The sequence below is a fragment of the Triturus cristatus genome, chromosome 6, assembly GCF_964204655.1.
Source record: "Triturus cristatus chromosome 6, aTriCri1.1, whole genome shotgun sequence".
NCBI classification, from domain to species: Eukaryota; Metazoa; Chordata; class Amphibia; order Caudata; family Salamandridae; genus Triturus; species Triturus cristatus.
In genome coordinates, this window is record NC_140589.1 from 1,565,642,151 (window position 1) to 1,565,658,716 (window position 16,566).

Below are 16,566 nucleotides of genomic sequence, written 5' to 3' on the forward strand. Positions count from 1 at the left end.
GGCACCGGACAGAAAAACAAGGAAGGATGGCCCCCACATGAACTATCCAAGCTGTAGAAAGTGCTCAACCATTATAAACAACACCATCAATAAAAAGTTTAGTCTACCTGTGGTTAATCACATTTAAAAAATGAATTCTAAATACAGTGATATTCTAATGGTGTAGGAACCAATGAAGAGCATTTCCCCCACCGACAAGTGGCAATTTTCAAACTCTCCCTTATGAGAGGCACCTGGAATTCTGTACATTTGGCAGGTTGCCTGCAGATAGATACACCGCTGCTGCCTCATATGATTTTTAAATGCAAAGCTTACTCATAGTTTATTTTATTTTATTTTTGTTATTGCCAAAGTTGTCACCGACAAACACAGCCAGACGCCTACAACCCAGGGGCTGGCGGCATTCTTATATTGTATATTGAGCGTGCTACACAGCTCTTTAGCCCACATCCCGGAGGCCGGGCAGCGTAATTCTATGGGTTGTGTGACCAAATACAAAGCTAGGTGAAATTGCCGTGCGTCGGTTACTATATAATGCATTATAAACTAATACCATTTTTTCTTAAAAGTAATAACCAAACAAAGAGGTATCAGGCCAGCCAGTCACTATCAGGGCTCCAGGTAATCGCTCTACTACTCAATGCTGACATCCTATACTTGTCGCTCCTCCATTCTGGCTCCCTTCCCCTACCACCATGCCAGTGCACCAATGCTCACCTATTGCTCGGGGTTAGGCACTCTCTCGGCTGGTATCGTTTTCCCTTGTGTTCAGAGATTACTTAGTCCAGCACCCAGTCATGTCGTCTCAGTAGCTAGGGAGTTGTTTCCACCCTCCCGTTCCGCTGCCATCGTTCCCTCCCCCTTATCTTTCAAATATGTGGTGTATAGTCCCCAAAAATTCTTTGGTCTGCTCCTTGGCGGGAGTAATTCGCTAAAAGACTCAGATTGTGTGCAGCAGTAGAGAACATCGCGCGACCGCTGTGCCACTGTGGGTAAAGTGCCCCTTAACCAGCGCATTGCTACTCTACGCTTAGCCATCAGCATGCCTAGATCCACCAGTCTACGGGCTGCCCTCGGGAGTGTTTTAGAATAGCCTAGCAGCGCCAGTGCTGGATCAGGGGAGATCTCCAATTCAGCTATTGCACCAATTACACTAAATATATTTTCCCAGAATCGGTACACCCCAGGACAGCTTCACACTACATGCATGAAATCCGCTGACGCAGCTCGGCATCTGTCGCAAGTCGCGTCCTCCCTCAGACCGTACCTGTGCAGTCTTTCAGGTGTGTAATACACTCTGTTAATGTATTTAAAATGTATCAATCTATGTTTCCCATGAAGTGATATACGTTTCGTGTTAGTGCAACAGTAGGTCCACATGGCATCATCAATTGCTGTTTCCAAGTCCCGCTGCCAGGCCATTCTAGCTTTGGTAAACTGGTTAGCTCTCTGCGACATTGCCAGTCTATAGATATTGGAGACAAGTTTGCGGGAAGATTTAGCTTTGATCAGGTATGTTAGTTCTTGCACTTCAGGAGGTTCATTTAAGTCATCCCCCAATTGCTGTCTAAGCGCACCATGTACTCTGTGAAACTGAAAGCGTTGAAGCGATGTGGGTGCCTCAGCGGAGTTCATGACTGCGTCACTAGTTATGGCAACTCCTACTACAAACAGATCTCCCATTTTGCAGATACCTAGCGCTTGCAGTGCTCTAACTACTCCTCCGTCCCTGCAGGGGGTCAGCCAGACCGCCTAGTCCACTAACATCTCCGGAGAGTATAGTAGTGCTCCCGCTCTTTGTTGTAACAAGCTGTGCCAGGCATGCCGTGTTGAGTTCAATGAGTCCAAAAATCCTATCCTGCGGTCCACCGGCTCAAATATGTCAGCCGGGAGAGGGAGTGGGTCCGCGAACAGCCTCTCTAGTCAGAGGTACGGGATATCATCCGCGCCATGAACCTAGCTATATGCTTTTGCTCCCTGTGCTGCTCGGTAATACAGCTCCAGGCCAGGTGCGCCCAGCCCCCCTAGGTGATATGGTAAAGTCAGTACCCACTATTGTGCTCGCGCTTGTTTGCCCACCCAAGCTAACCTCACTAACGATTTATTTACCCGGTGGAAAAAGGAACGCAGCAGTACTATTGGTATGTTTGTGAAAAGAAAGAGGAATCTAGGTAGCACCACCATCTTCATGATAGAGACCCTGCCTAACAATGATAGCGGTAATCCATTCCACGTTTCAACATCATTTTCTAACTTAGCCACCGCCGTACCATAATTTTCGCGGAAGACAATATCCGAATCCGTGGTCAATCTAATGCCAAGATATCTAACCGAGTCGTCCATCCATCGCAGCGGATATTCCATCTCGAACATCGTTGTGGACGGGGTGAGCGGGAAGGCGATGGATTTGGACCAATTGACCTTCAGCCCGGATAATGCGCCATAGTGCACCACTTCACGCGGGACCGGGCCTAGATTGTTTTCGGGATCTCTCACGTACAAAAGGATATCGCCCGCATAAGTTGACAGCACAATTTTGTAATTGGGAAAACTCACCCCTCTGTGGCTATGATATTCCCTAAGTGCGCATGCCAGTGGCTCTGCCACCAGGGCATATAGCAACGGCGACAAAGGACAGCCCTGCCTGGTACCTCTGGTAATGGGAATAGGTTCGGTGACCAAAGATCCCAGCCGAATACGCGCAGTGGGGGCGTTATATAACACCCCTATCAGTTGTAGAAATACTGGGCCGAGTCCCATTCTGGTCAAGACTTGCCACATAAAGGGCCATTCCACCGAGTCAAAAGCCTTCTCCATATCCAAGAAGATCGCAATTGCCTTCGTATCGTGTCGAACATGCTGTATTGTGCCGAAGACCGTACGAAGATTATATGTGAGGTTTCCATCAGGCACAAATCCCGCCTTTTCTGGAGCCACCAGATCCGGAGTTAATAGCGCCAGTCGTGTAGCCAGAATTTTTGTGAACAATTTGGCATCAACATTCAATAAGGAGAGCGGTCTATACGACCCACATTCCTCCCGTGGTTTACCTGTTTTGGGAATGGCAACTATCATAGCCTCCCTCATCGTTGGCGGCATCTGCCCCGTGACACACATGTCGTTGAATAATTCCGAAAGGTGGGGAAGTAGTAAATCTATGAAGGTCTTATAAAAGTTTACAGTGAGACCGTCTGGTCCTGGGGCATTGTTCACCCTCATACCCGATAGTGCTTCCAGAATCTCGTCTCTTTCAATAGGGAGGGATAGGAACTCTCTACGTGAGTTAGACAGGAAGGGTAGCTTATTATATTCCAGGTAGTCAAGTATTTCCCCGTCCATGTCCGATAGGCGTGAGGCGTATAGGCCCAAATAGTATTGTTTAAATCTATTAGCTATCTCAGCTTCCTCTGTGAGGAGGGCGCCCTCTTCTGTTTTGATTGTTGTAATTAAGGTTTTATCACGTTTGGCTTTCAATAGGTTGGCCAGCACTGACCCCGGCCTGTCCCCCTCTCCATATACTCTAGCTGTAGCGTATTTCCCCAGGTGCTTCACTTCACTGTCTGCTACCTCCTGGAACTCCTCCAATAACTGTTTCATTACTTCCACATGTTTCCCATCTGTCTCTGACACCTGCCGCAACTCCAACTCACCCAGTTTACGCTTCAGGGCCGAGAGAACTCTGGCGGATATCATGGAGTACCCCTGAATGTTTGGCCATGGCTTCTCCCCTAATTTATACTTTGAAGGCTTCCCAAATCGTTTGAAAACTGCTTACAGACCCAATATTGTTAGCGAAAAATATTTCTATGGCTTCAGCCATTGTCTCTATGAATAGAGGATCTAGCAATGAGTATGGGGGGAATCACCATGTGAATGGGGGATCGTCTTTTTGGGGGTGGACAAGACCACAAGCAGCGGGGAGTGGTCCGACAGTGTGCACGGTAGGACCTGACATGCACGTATTTGTGGGATAAGCTGTAATGATGCCAGCCAATAGTCTATCCTGGTATGAAGATTATAGTAGGCTGAGTAGTGTGTGAAACCTCCTTCTAGCGGGTGAAGTTCTCTCCAAACATCCTTAAGGCCTTGACTAACCAATACCCTTTCCATAGCTCTAGCTGCTGATGCCGGCCTCCTGATTGGTCCTCCTGACCTATCTAAGCTCGGGTTCCTCACAAAGTTAAAGTCCCCTCCCCACAAGATGTGCGTCATCTCACATCCTTTCACTGTGTTAGCTAACGCAGCAAAGAACTCTGGGCAGTCATAGTTCGGACCATATACATTGATCAATAAAAGGTACAGTCCTCGCCCCTGGCATCTAGAGATCACAAACCTCCCGCCTGCATCAGCCTTCAATAGTTGTAGTGTGTAGTCAGATCTAGGGTTAACCCATGTCATTACTCCTCTGGCGTGAGTAGTGAAGCCTGCCGCATTTATATTACCCTCCATGCCCTTGGATCGCATCATTGGACTGTGCAGGGGGAGGTGTGTCTCCTACAATAGGGCCACGTCTATCTCATGTCTATTGAGATACTGCAGAACTTTCCGCATTTTGCGAAGGTCATTCAGGTCTCTCACGTTCCAAGATAGCGCCCTGAGGGAGTCTAGTGGTCTATGTTAAGCAGTTGTTCCTGTCATGGCATTTCCATCTGTTATGCTTCTCAGAGCGCCCTAAAGCCAGTGTCTGACATTCATACTGCACCTCTTGACTCAACATTCCTGACCTCCCCAACTTATTAAACAAAAACTGGTTTCCAATCCTACCCACCCCTCCCCCTCCCCCCTCCCACAGCAGACCACCCACAACTCGGTCGCGCATCTTCCCTTTCAGGGACCTCCCACACCACCCCCCCTCCCTCTCCCACCTGGGTAAACTACCGTGGTGTTTGTCACTTGCGGGCGGAGGTCGCTCTGTGTAGAAGGAGTGTGATGAAATAACACTTATACCAGCTTGCGTGTGTCCCGGCCTCCCCCCGTCGATCGCTATATACTCTCCTTCCACCAAGCCGCTAGTCATATCTGTGCTTGCTGTGGTACTACTACACACCACGCTAACACAGCCAGGCCCGGAGCATGCAATGTCCCATTCCTCTTTCCTGTCCGGAGCATCGGCTATCTTGTGGCACCTGGATATCTGAAACTTGACCATATACCTAACCGGTGCATGTATCTCGGCCACAGCCGCGTACCATGGTGAGTCAATAGGTTCCTATCCCACCACAGTCATTAGTTCGACATTGTCTGTTTCCCCTTGCTTCCCTTTGCCCCCCCAGCCCCAGGATACTTATCAACGGTAGACGCTCAGTCAGGCCTCAGTCTTGTTCTTCCAGCGAACTCCCATCCGTTTCATTCTGGTGCTGACTTGCTGGACTCTTGTTTCTTGCTCCAGTCCTTAATCACCTTTTGCAGTGCCTTCGGATCAACAAATATGTGAGAGCATCCTTGTCTGTTAACCCGCAGTTTCGCTAGGTACAGCATGGCATAGTCCGCACCCAAGTCTCTCAGCTGTTTTTTCATAGGGATAAATTGTCGACGGGCCTCTTGCACTCTGTCTGGGAACAGTGATATGGTTGATCCTTCAAAGGTCAGTGTTTGTTTGTCCCTCGCCGTACGAAGGGCCACATCTCTATCCCGGTAGTTTAGCAACTTAGCGATTGGGCGGGGCGGGGCTCCCGGTGGCGGTCTGGGCCCCATTGAGCGATGCACCCGTTCCACCATGAACATATTCGAAAACACTTCTGCGCCCAGAAGATCCGTCAGCAGTTTCTCCACTATACACTCCATATTGCCTGTTTGCGTCGTCTCCGGCAGTCCAGTTATTTGTAGATTACAGCATCTCGAGCGTGCCTCCAAATCCTCCGTTTTGTCTTGCAGTGCCCGCACTATCCTCTCCAGCTGTTTGTGGTCCGCATTCAGGGTTGTCTGCGCCTCCTCAACTTCCGTCATCCGTCTTTCGGACATATCTAGTCTTTCCGCGTGCTTATCCAGCCTCTCCCCCATCCTGTCCATCCGGTAGGAGAGGGCGTCGATCGTCGCGCCCAGTGACGTGATACCGTTCTGTAGGCCTTTTTCCATCGATAGCAGCAGGCTGCGTAGATCCGGCTCCCCCTCTGCAGGCGGAGGAGTCCGAGTAGTCGCTTGGGAGGACGAGTCCTGCGACTGAGAGCGCTTTTGTTCGAAGGTAAACTTGGGTTGGGACCAATGTTCCCTCTATTTTTTTACTCTGTGTGCGGCAGTGTAGGGTCTCTGTGCACTGCAGCCATGGCTATGTGCGCCAGGAACCAGACCGCGCTTGTGCGCAGCGCCAAATATCACTCCAAACTTTTACTTTAAAAAAACTGAAAAGACGTGCATTTACAAACATCCAACCCACGTTAAGGTGCTTAAGGCAGATTTGCAATTTGGGTACACACGCCATGACATGAATTGGTTACACAGGCAAGTACACTTCAGGTTTAGAAAAGCACAAGAGTTGCTGCCTAAAATGGAGCGCAAAAAGTGAGATGCCAGAATTAGTTAAGAGGGTTGTAGGAGCCCAATATGCTGCATCTGAAGGTGTCCAGGATCTCAGCAGCAGGCACTAGACAAGCATACCTGGATGATGGTAATACAATCCTTTCCTAAATTGATATTGTGACGTGGATACTTTCAGTTAGAGTCCCAGTGCTACTTTCATAGCGAAGGCCCAGTAAGCAAGGATGGCCACTGTTTTATTGAATAGGACATTAGCACACTTTACTATGTAGCATTGCTGAGTGCAAGCACGAGACAGAGACCCTAAAGGCTAGGCTATTTGCATGCTTTGCACAGTACAGACTGGGTGTAAATGCACTCCACACCGGTATTGTATGCAGTTAACACTTGTTTATTTGTAGCATTTATTCAGTCTAGGTATACTTGCTCACAAGTGTCACTCATAGTGGTTGAAATGTCACTCATAATAACACTTAATTTATGAAAATGTCACACATAGCAATCTAAAACCTTGGCAGCTATGACTTAATTGTTGGTGGAGCTGCTGGGCACTGGACAATATTAAAAAAAAAAAATTAGCTAAGAGCAGAGACATTTGTTTTGTCCCAAAAAGCACACATTGCAAAGGTTACTACTTTGGGTGTGAATGTGCTCTTGTGAAAGAGTAGAATGCCGTTACTCACACTGAAGTTATCCAATGGCTGCAGGGGGCTGATCCATTGGCTCATGTTGTATGCTACTGTGGGTGGGAGAAACATGTCAATGATGCAACAAGAGACCAATGGTTGAAGAAGACTGGCTGAAAGTGTCTTATAGCAAGTATTATTTTATATATAGTTTTACTAAGATTTAAAGGTCTTGTCTACTGACAGACATAAAAAGTTGAATTCCTGTGACCGACGAGTAGGCCAAGACCTGGAATCTGATGAGGCTTAGCACTATAATAAAAGCAATGCACACTATTTTTTAAGAAGATAGTACAAGGAATTCAGGAGTGGATCACGTAATATATATTGTTTATCCAGAGTACACTGAAATACTGTGAATGTGTCTCTGGGCTCCAAAAATACGTCACTGCCTCAACAAAATAAATCTGAAAAGAACACACAATTTCAATACTCTGATGGAATTGAGAAGGCCCTCCTGGAGATGTTTCGTGGTCGCAAACCACAGAGTTTCATTCCCCATCTCAAATTTAAGCAACATTTTCTTAAAACAAATGGAGGAAGTGGACTAGCGAGAGAATGAAGGTAGGTCACCAGACACATACAGAAGAGCTTTGATTACTTACTTTTATAAATACAGCATGGAGCTAGATGATTGTCAGAACTGAAGGCCTGTTGGGGAGCACTTGTAAGCCATCTACAAAAATGCTGCACTTTGAAGACTTCCTTTGACCCAGTCGGCTATGCTGAAAACTAACTGGCCCCCCGAGCATCGTCAATGAACTATCATCAGAGGGTTTGTGCGCCACTGCTGCATGTGCATAACATGTTCACCGAGGTCTGCCCTTTACTATGGGTCAACACACCCTTACCATCGCATCCCCTCCTGCAGAGGCCCAGTAGAGAGTGGGTACGCTGGCAAGCCTGCAGGTCCTGGAGATGCTCAGAGCTACAATGTTGGAGGGCCAGGCGCTAGCTGCAAGGACTGGAAACTGCCCTAGAACCAGAAAAGATAGGAGCAGAGAGAACAGAAAGTTGAAGATTATTTAACAAATTAGGAGGAGGCAATGTGAAGAAGTGAAAGCGTGAGGAAACAACTAGAATAGAAACTACATAGATGTGGAACCAAAACTAAGAGAAAGAATTGGAGTACACCGAGACATCAAGTAAGTTTGCTGGGGCAAGAGAGTGAAGACTCTTGAAGATAACACAAAGATAACAAAATCTAAGCTGGAAGGAAAGCAGTGAACAAAGAATCTGAGCTAAATAAGAAGTCGGAGTAAGATAGTTAAGAGAAATGAGGAGGCGAACACAAACGTTTTAAGTAGCTTTGGAGTAGGGAGAGCAGCGATTAAGGGACGTCAACATATAAAGAAGGAAAGTAGTTGATTCGAGAAAGGGCCAGGCATGGGACCAGGAGGAGGATGGAGGAGAAGGGGAGAAAAGATTTGACTTTCAGGATATTATGGGGATGTAAACAGCAAGTTGTGACCACAGAACACAACTGTTCTGATGAAGTCTGAGAATAATTAAACATAACACAAGGATTTCTAACTGAGGAGAAAGTAGGAATAGTGAGATATATAAAACGATAGGACAATAGGTAGTAATAGCAGCTGAAGCTGGGAATAAGAGGATCTTACTTTTTTTACTATTACGTTTTTTAAACGTACATAGTAATCCAGTTTTCAGCAGTCGATTAACAAGCATTAATACGGTCAAGAAGGATGTCAGATAAGGAAGAAAAGCAGAAACAGATTTGAGAGCCGTCAGCATGGAAATGGAAGAGAAAGTCAAAGGATTAAATGACAGAAATAAAAGGAATATTGTACAATGAGAAGACCAGATGACTAGAACCAAGCCCCCGGGACAACTCAGAAAACAGGGTGAGCTACTGGCCTGCTGAGGATGCTGTTTCTTTCCAGGAAACTAAGCAGGAGAAGATTGAAACCAGTTCAGAGTAGTACTAGAGACCCGACATTTAGATAAGGAAAGAGTGATCCGCTGTGTCAAAGCAGCAGAAAGGTCAAGAAGAATAATAAGTGAGGAGTGTTTGTGATGACAAGCACTAAGATTTGAGTTAGAAACTGAAAGTAAAGTGTATTTTGGTGAATGACCACGACGAAAGCCATTTTGAACTGGGTAGAGAAGGTCATTACCTTGAAGAGAAAGGGAAAGTTGAGAAAACACAATATATTCCAGAATTTTTTAAGGAAGTAGATAGGCCCGGAAATTAGAGTTGTCATAAGGAGCTAAAGAAGGCTGCTAATGTTAAAGAAGAACAGCTGATTTGAAGGTAAAAGAAAAGAGGCCCGAAGTCAGAGAAGAGTTAAAGAGAGAGCCCATAAAGAGGAATAACAGGTGAGCTATCTCCAGGGCCGGCTTTAGAACTGTTTGTTAACGCCCCCCCCCAATGACCACCTCTGCCACGGATTCCTCCACCAAGTTTAAAAACACAGCGTGTACTCTCTGAAAGTACACGCTGTGTTTTTAAACTTGCTGTGCTCTTTTGTTAGTAAAGCGTGGTGAGGGGAAGATTGTGGGCTTTTGTTGAAGTATTCATGTTAATCCCAGCTCGTGAATGGGCTGTGATTAACATGAAAACTTAAACAAAAGCCCACAATCTGCCTAGCACCGTGCCAATAAAAAAGAGAAAGACCCAAGCCAGCCTTACCTGCACTCCTGACACACGTGGGTAAAACCGCATCCGGGGAGTGCCTTTTTTTTTGCACCGCTAGCTTTTAAAAGTGGCCGCGCGAACTGTGTCTCGGGGTGCCCTGTGTGTGTGTGCGCTCCACACACTAGAGTGCACGCTCGTGGGAAAAGAGATGCACGCGCGATAATTATTGGGAATAGTCGTTGGGACTTGTCAGTTCTACCCATTGTCTTCCGCAGTGTGGCGGGGCCAATACTCAGCCACCAAGTTTCTCTGCCTCAGAGACAGGGCAGCAAGGGCGTGGCCTCCAATCCCCTCTCGAAGAGGTACAGCTTCTCCCCAGATCAGGAGTCGAAGCGTAGTGGCAATCAACTGTTTCCGTCAGTGTACCAGCCTCCGGGGGCTATACCCGTTGTTTCCGGCGTTTAATCGCCCACCAACTCACTTCTTCACGACTGAGTACACCCAGTAACTTAGCACCAGACTTGTGCGTCTCCACACGTCAATTTAGCTGTGTTACAATATTCTCCTACCTGGACAGTGCCAGTTGTTGACCTTTCCGTGCCGCCCTGGCATCATGGGGTGCGGTGTTCCGCCGTCCGGGAAAGCCCACACCCGACTTATGGCGTCCCTTGCACTGCAATGGCACTTTGCGCTTTTGCCGCTGCCCGACCGTGCCTATTCCTGTGGACCCCGCTACTGGCAGGCAGTCATCCCCGGAGGCGTTGCACCCAACCAGATGGTAGGGCGGTGTCCACACTCATTGTTATGCCCACCGCTCTCCTGGTGTCCGCTGTGTTTGCTATCTGGCACAGCCCCTGTGTCTTAAAGCGTTCTGTCTCCACTAACGGAACCCAACTTCAGCAATGTGGTGGATGCTGTGCCACTACCTCCCCTTATTCTGTGGCAAATCCGTTATTTTGAATTCAGCATTCACCAGGGCGTTTATTTTGCTCCACCGCTCCTAACCTCTGATTCCTCTTCGTGCGCAGAGGTGCCTGTCAGGACTCCCTCAGGCTAAACTCCTGTACGATGGTGCTCATATACCTCCCAGGGAACCACTATGTCTGCACAATGCTGTCCTTCGGGGTTTTAACCCTGTGACGCTAATTGCAGCCAGTCTTGCCTTGTCTACACTGCCCTCCCGCATGCGGATGCATCCGCAGCTAGTTCTCCCTGTTGCAGTCGGCTGTAGCGCACTTGCCGCAGTTCGATGGTGCACTGAACGCCGGAGGGGAAAAGGGTGTTGCAACTCCCCCGTAGCGTTCCTCTCTATGCTCCGTTACAATTGCTGCTCTGCCTCTGCTGGTACCTCGGATTCCCTCTCTCCTGTTCCGCAAGTCTGCTGGTGATTATGGTGACGCGGCCAGAGAGTTATACGAGACTCCTCTCCTCGTCGCCGTGGATCGGTTCTTCCTGCTGACGTTCTCCTGGACGTACAGTGACGCCGCTCCGCCTCGCGCGCACTGCAGTACGGGGATTCGCTGCCCAGCACTCCGCACTCTTCTTTGCTTCTCAACTTCGGCCAGGGCGGGTCCAGAGAGGTTGGGTCTTCGTCCGCGGGGTACGGCGCCACACCGGTTCGCAAAACTATACTCTTGGTGCTTGGTAAGTGGCAGTATGTGCGGATCGATCAAGGATCGTCGATCGGCGCGGAGGAGCCCTAGGCGCAGGCAGCCATTCCTGATTCGAGCCAAGCTCCGCCCAAGCTTACTCATAGTTGATGATGGACAAAAAAGGCTATACCAAGTCACCAAAAAAGAATTTAAAATGCAGAGAGTAGCTGTAGAACCCAAGTAGATATACCGTACCCTCATAACATTCAGTGAAAGCATAATAACCTCCTCCCACAAAGGTTAAAAGATGTGGAATTTTAAGCAGACTTTTTGTCCCTGGTTGGGGAACCAACCTGTTACACAGGAATAAAAGCTATTATTCATGGACCAATAAAGTGCTACATTTCCAGTGATTGCCACTGACAGTATTTCATAGTTAGGAGGAATATCTTGTACAGCTTTGAAGGAGGCTTCTGCCAGGTGTGGCAGAGTAACAGCATCTTCTTTAACTAGAAGGAGGGTTAAATTACTGGCCTATGGATCTAACAACTTCACAAAAGGTGGGTAGAGTGAGAGGCAAAATGAAAAATATCCCAGTAGGCCCCCTTCATGCCAGCAGAATCTGGGGACAAATACACCCAGACCATTCTCTGAAAACGTTAATATTAGCAACAGGTCAGGATTCTGTGACAATTTAAGGGCTGATTTTGATGTTGGCAGATGGAGTAGTTTTCAGAGGATTTTATGTCCACCAGACCGAAACTACTCTGCCCGCCAAATTTATAAATGACCGCCAAGTCATTTATAAAGCACTGGCAGGAACCGCCTTCACAGACTTTCCTGTCAAGGCTTTTTCCTGTTTGGTGCAGGGCTCCATCAGTGGGTCTGAGTCCTGCACCAAACAGTTTTCTTTTTATATTTTCAAAAAGAAATTCCTGAAATACAATGCTGCCTTCATCAAGGGAGTCCTCTCCACTGGCAAGGGAGACATTTTGCAGTTTTCACTGCCGCTTACAACCAGGGTTTTCCTGGCAGTGACAGGCAGTGAAAACTGACCCGTAATTCATACCATCTAAATTAGGTGGGTGAAATGACAGTGCAGCCTCTGATGGCTCTTAGTCCACAGGGCCATCAGAGGGGATTAATCACGGCAGAGATGGAGTAGTTTCCGCCGTGATCATTAATCCTGAGTCCGCCCACATATAAATTTGGTGGGAGGACCGCATTCCTGGTGGTAAGGATACTCTGTCGGGGTATACTTACAGCCAATAATTAAATCAGGCCCTTAGACATTTGGAGATACACCATGCAGAGAAAGTAGCCTAGCGGGGGGGATACTCATGAATCATGGGGGGCACTGGGATTACTGTATTCAGATATGGATGTCTCTAGAACAATTCCCTTGACAAAATGTTGACAAGGATCTGTTAAGGGAATTGATGTATGAAGGGGGAAGGAGATGATATGTAATATCTATGAAAAATCCATGAATAGGTCAAACGCAGCAGAACCACTGCTTCAAACATCAAAATGGGGCACCAGAAGGACTTCTGCCTGCTTCACATGTAAATTTTCAACAGAACCTTGAGAATTATGGGTATTGGAAGCGCGCAAACAAGGACCATTGAGCCAGAAGACCATGAGCCAATCCATTCCCACTACTTAGAGGAAAAGACAGACTGGGCAACAACATCATCAATAAAAAGTCATTTTACAAAAATCCGATTGGCCGCACTCTGCTATTCCTACCAGCGTGTTACCCCAAAGAATTGTGGTCCATGAAGTAGCGTCGGCGGGTACGCCTATGCCAAAAGTTTAAAATGAAAATAAGTGTCGCGTTAGCCATCCCTGGACACGTGTTTCGAGGTAGTTGCCTCTCATCAGCAGGGAGTAGGTGTGTGTGTAGGGTTGCTGCGTAGGCTGCCAAAAAATATTCTCAGGTAAAGTACCACTCAAGGCGCGCAGGTGCGTAGCCATGGGCTCGTCAGCCCCACCGGCTCAAGGGAGCCTGAATGTAAACAAAAATCCGATTGGCCGCACTCTGCTATTCCTACCAGCGTGTTACCCCCAAAGAATTGTGGTCCATGAAGTAGCGTCGGCGGGTACGCCTATGCCAAAAGTTTAAAATGAAAATAAGTGTCGCGTTAGCCATCCCTGGACACGTGTTTCGAGGTAGTTGCCTCTCGTCAGCAGGGAGTAGGTGTGTGTGTAGGGTTGCTGCGTAGGCTGCCAAAAAAATATTCTCAGGTAAAGTACCACTCAAGGCGCGCAGGTGCGTAGCCATGGGCTCGTCAGCCCCACCGGCTCAAGGGAGCCTGAATGTAAACAAAAATCTGATTGGCCGCACTCTGCTATTCCTACCAGCGTGTTACCCCAAAGAATTGTGGTCCATGAAGTAGCGTCGGCGGGTACGCCTATGCCAAAAGTTTAAAATGAAAATAAGTGTCGCGTTAGCCATCCCTGGACACGTGTTTCGAGGTAGTTGCCTCTCGTCAGCAGGGAGTAGGTGTGTGTGTAGGGTTGCTGCGTAGGCTGCCAAAAAATATTCTCAGGTAAAGTACCACTCAAGGCGCGCAGTTACAGTTGACTAAATGACTGGATGATCTAACAAAAAAGCCAACAAAGAAGAAAGCTACCTCAATATACCAAATCCTGCTCTAGCCAGAAAGGGATTAAAGTAATCCACATCATGCATACCACCATACTTAAATGCTTACTTGTCTCTTCATGAGGTCATGACAATTGTGTACCTCTAGTGGTTAATGTGTATCAATAACATTTGATGTTAAATGACAATAGAGCATGAAGAATGGCGGTAGCTCCCTTCAGCTATGGACCAGAATGCCCTCTTGTAAGAATTCTGACTGCAAGAAGCACCAAAGTCACACACCCTCAACCAGCGAGAGATGTCTAACCATCAATTCAGAGCCTCTGTCTTCCTAAATTAGTTGAACCAACATCGGGTCACCAGCGTACTAATGGTCCAAGGCGTTCAAAACTAGATGGGCATGGGAGTTACAGAAGTAGAGATCATTATGTAACTGTGCCACTCTAAGCCACTCTTCAGTTTATCCTTAAGACTAACAGTAAGAACACTAGAACCCAGAACTGGCCAGAATCAAGCGCTGATGAAATCCAGGATATACATTTATATCAAGTGCGAGTCTTTCCAGTTCATCAAAAATATATTCATAGTACACACCGGAGTATCGGACTGCCCTTTGAGAAAAGATAAGGCACAAGTTAACGAATACAGAGTAGTCCAACAACGTCAAATTTAAACAGTTTTTCAGTGGCAAAGCTCCTTAAAGGAGGTAGAAGTTGTAATCGCTTAAGACTTGGACACGATAGCCACAGGCGTATACTTCAACAAAATGGTCTATTTCATCTGCCATTACAACTTCTACTTCCTTTAAGGAGCTGTTCCACTTTTTGAAATCATTTGGTTCATGCTTCTTCATTCCACAATTCATGCTTGTTGCTCAAACACCTTATATGTAGGCTTTGAGAAAGCCTAGTAGGATTATAAGGCACAAATTAAGCAGTCATCATAAAGGGAATACCTGGACATCCTGATCAAGAAGCATCCAAACCAAAGGACAAATTTCTATGAAAACCAGAATGTCGATCATGGTATAAATGGAAGGATAGTTAAATGAATGAGTCACTGATGGATTGTGAAGATTGGAATGTGAGAGCAAGTCTGTCAAAGATACAACAATGCTAGAAAAACACTTGCCTTCTCCAGTGGAAGGATTTCACCATTCTGAAGGACTGAAGCATGTGAAATTGTGCAGCAACTTCAGATACAATAATGAGCATATGCCCATGGATGGTTTCTGAAATATGAGCAAAATGGAATACTGCTTCCTCATTCTTCCAAAGGCTCTAATACTTCACCTTCCTTGACTTCAAAACCTCCCAATCGGGCAGGACACTTCAGAACTGCAGTTACCTGATGGAAGGGAATGTAGGATATTGGAGTAACGTGTTCAGATAACTTGAAGGATTAATTGGGGATAGAAGAAGTAATGATGGCAACCCACTGGATAGTATTGTTCCATTGGCTTAGGGTATTGATCATGCCTTTAGAGTGCTAGGAGGAGGAGATTTTGGGGGGTTGGCTTTCCAAAGAGGAATGACACAAGTACACTTAAAAGCATCATCAGGAAACCTGAGGAGGTATTTCATAAAGTGAACAATGAGAAGAAAATGATATCCCTTTGAGTGAAGTTCATGAAAAAGGAATATTATATAGTTGTCTTTAAATGATGACTCAGCTTCTATAACTGGTCCCAATGAGTGAGATTTTATAAATAGGAAATTATCTGTAAGCTTCTTATCTGAAAGTTCAGCCTTTATATGTGAGATTATGTTGCAAAGAATATACCATTGTGCTAATTTTCAAAGTCACCAGAACAGGGAGATCAACAATATGTTGTTAGTTCCTAAGGTGTCATATATAAAACAAAGAACAATGATAATGATGTTTGTATTTGTGGACTGTAGGTGTGTACAATAAGCACTGGTGGAATGGCATAAAACATAATCGTATGAAAATGTTGGGGTTAAGCTTTTATCTCTTTTAGTAGGCTTTCAGAGTTGAGCAAACCCAGAGAGCATCTAATGCTATTCTTTCAATATGCATATTTAGAGGCATGACCACCACTACTGCACAATAGGTTCATGTCTGATCTTCTTGGGTAGCTGGGGGGATACGTAATTACAGCAATCCACACAATTCTTTAGTTACTGACAACATATGACCGGTGTGACCAGTAGTGAAAATACAGCGTAGGTGCATGCATCCATTTACCTATACAATACTTAATACCTACTTTGAGCCTCTTTTCAAAATACCCCAAAGTTGACAGAATAGGGATACAAAAGTACAGCGAGATGAACTAATCTGTTTTAGGCAAAAAATAGGCTTGGGTTTTAGAACTTTCCTCTGGGCTGATCAAAGGGCTGAGATACTGCTGAGTATGGATCACCAGACAAAGCTGGTTGTGTACTGGAGCTGCATTGGAATGGTCTTTGGTTGGAGCTGGGCTAAGCCGGAGCCTGGTAGAGATTTGGTTTGGCTGGGATTGAATGCAAGCAAGGCTAGACTGAGCTGAGCTGTGTTACTATGGAAAGGACATTGGGGTTTCTGTTGGGCTGTTTGCTAAATTGGAATGCTCTCCAAACCTGGGATGCTTCTAGGTTAATTGAT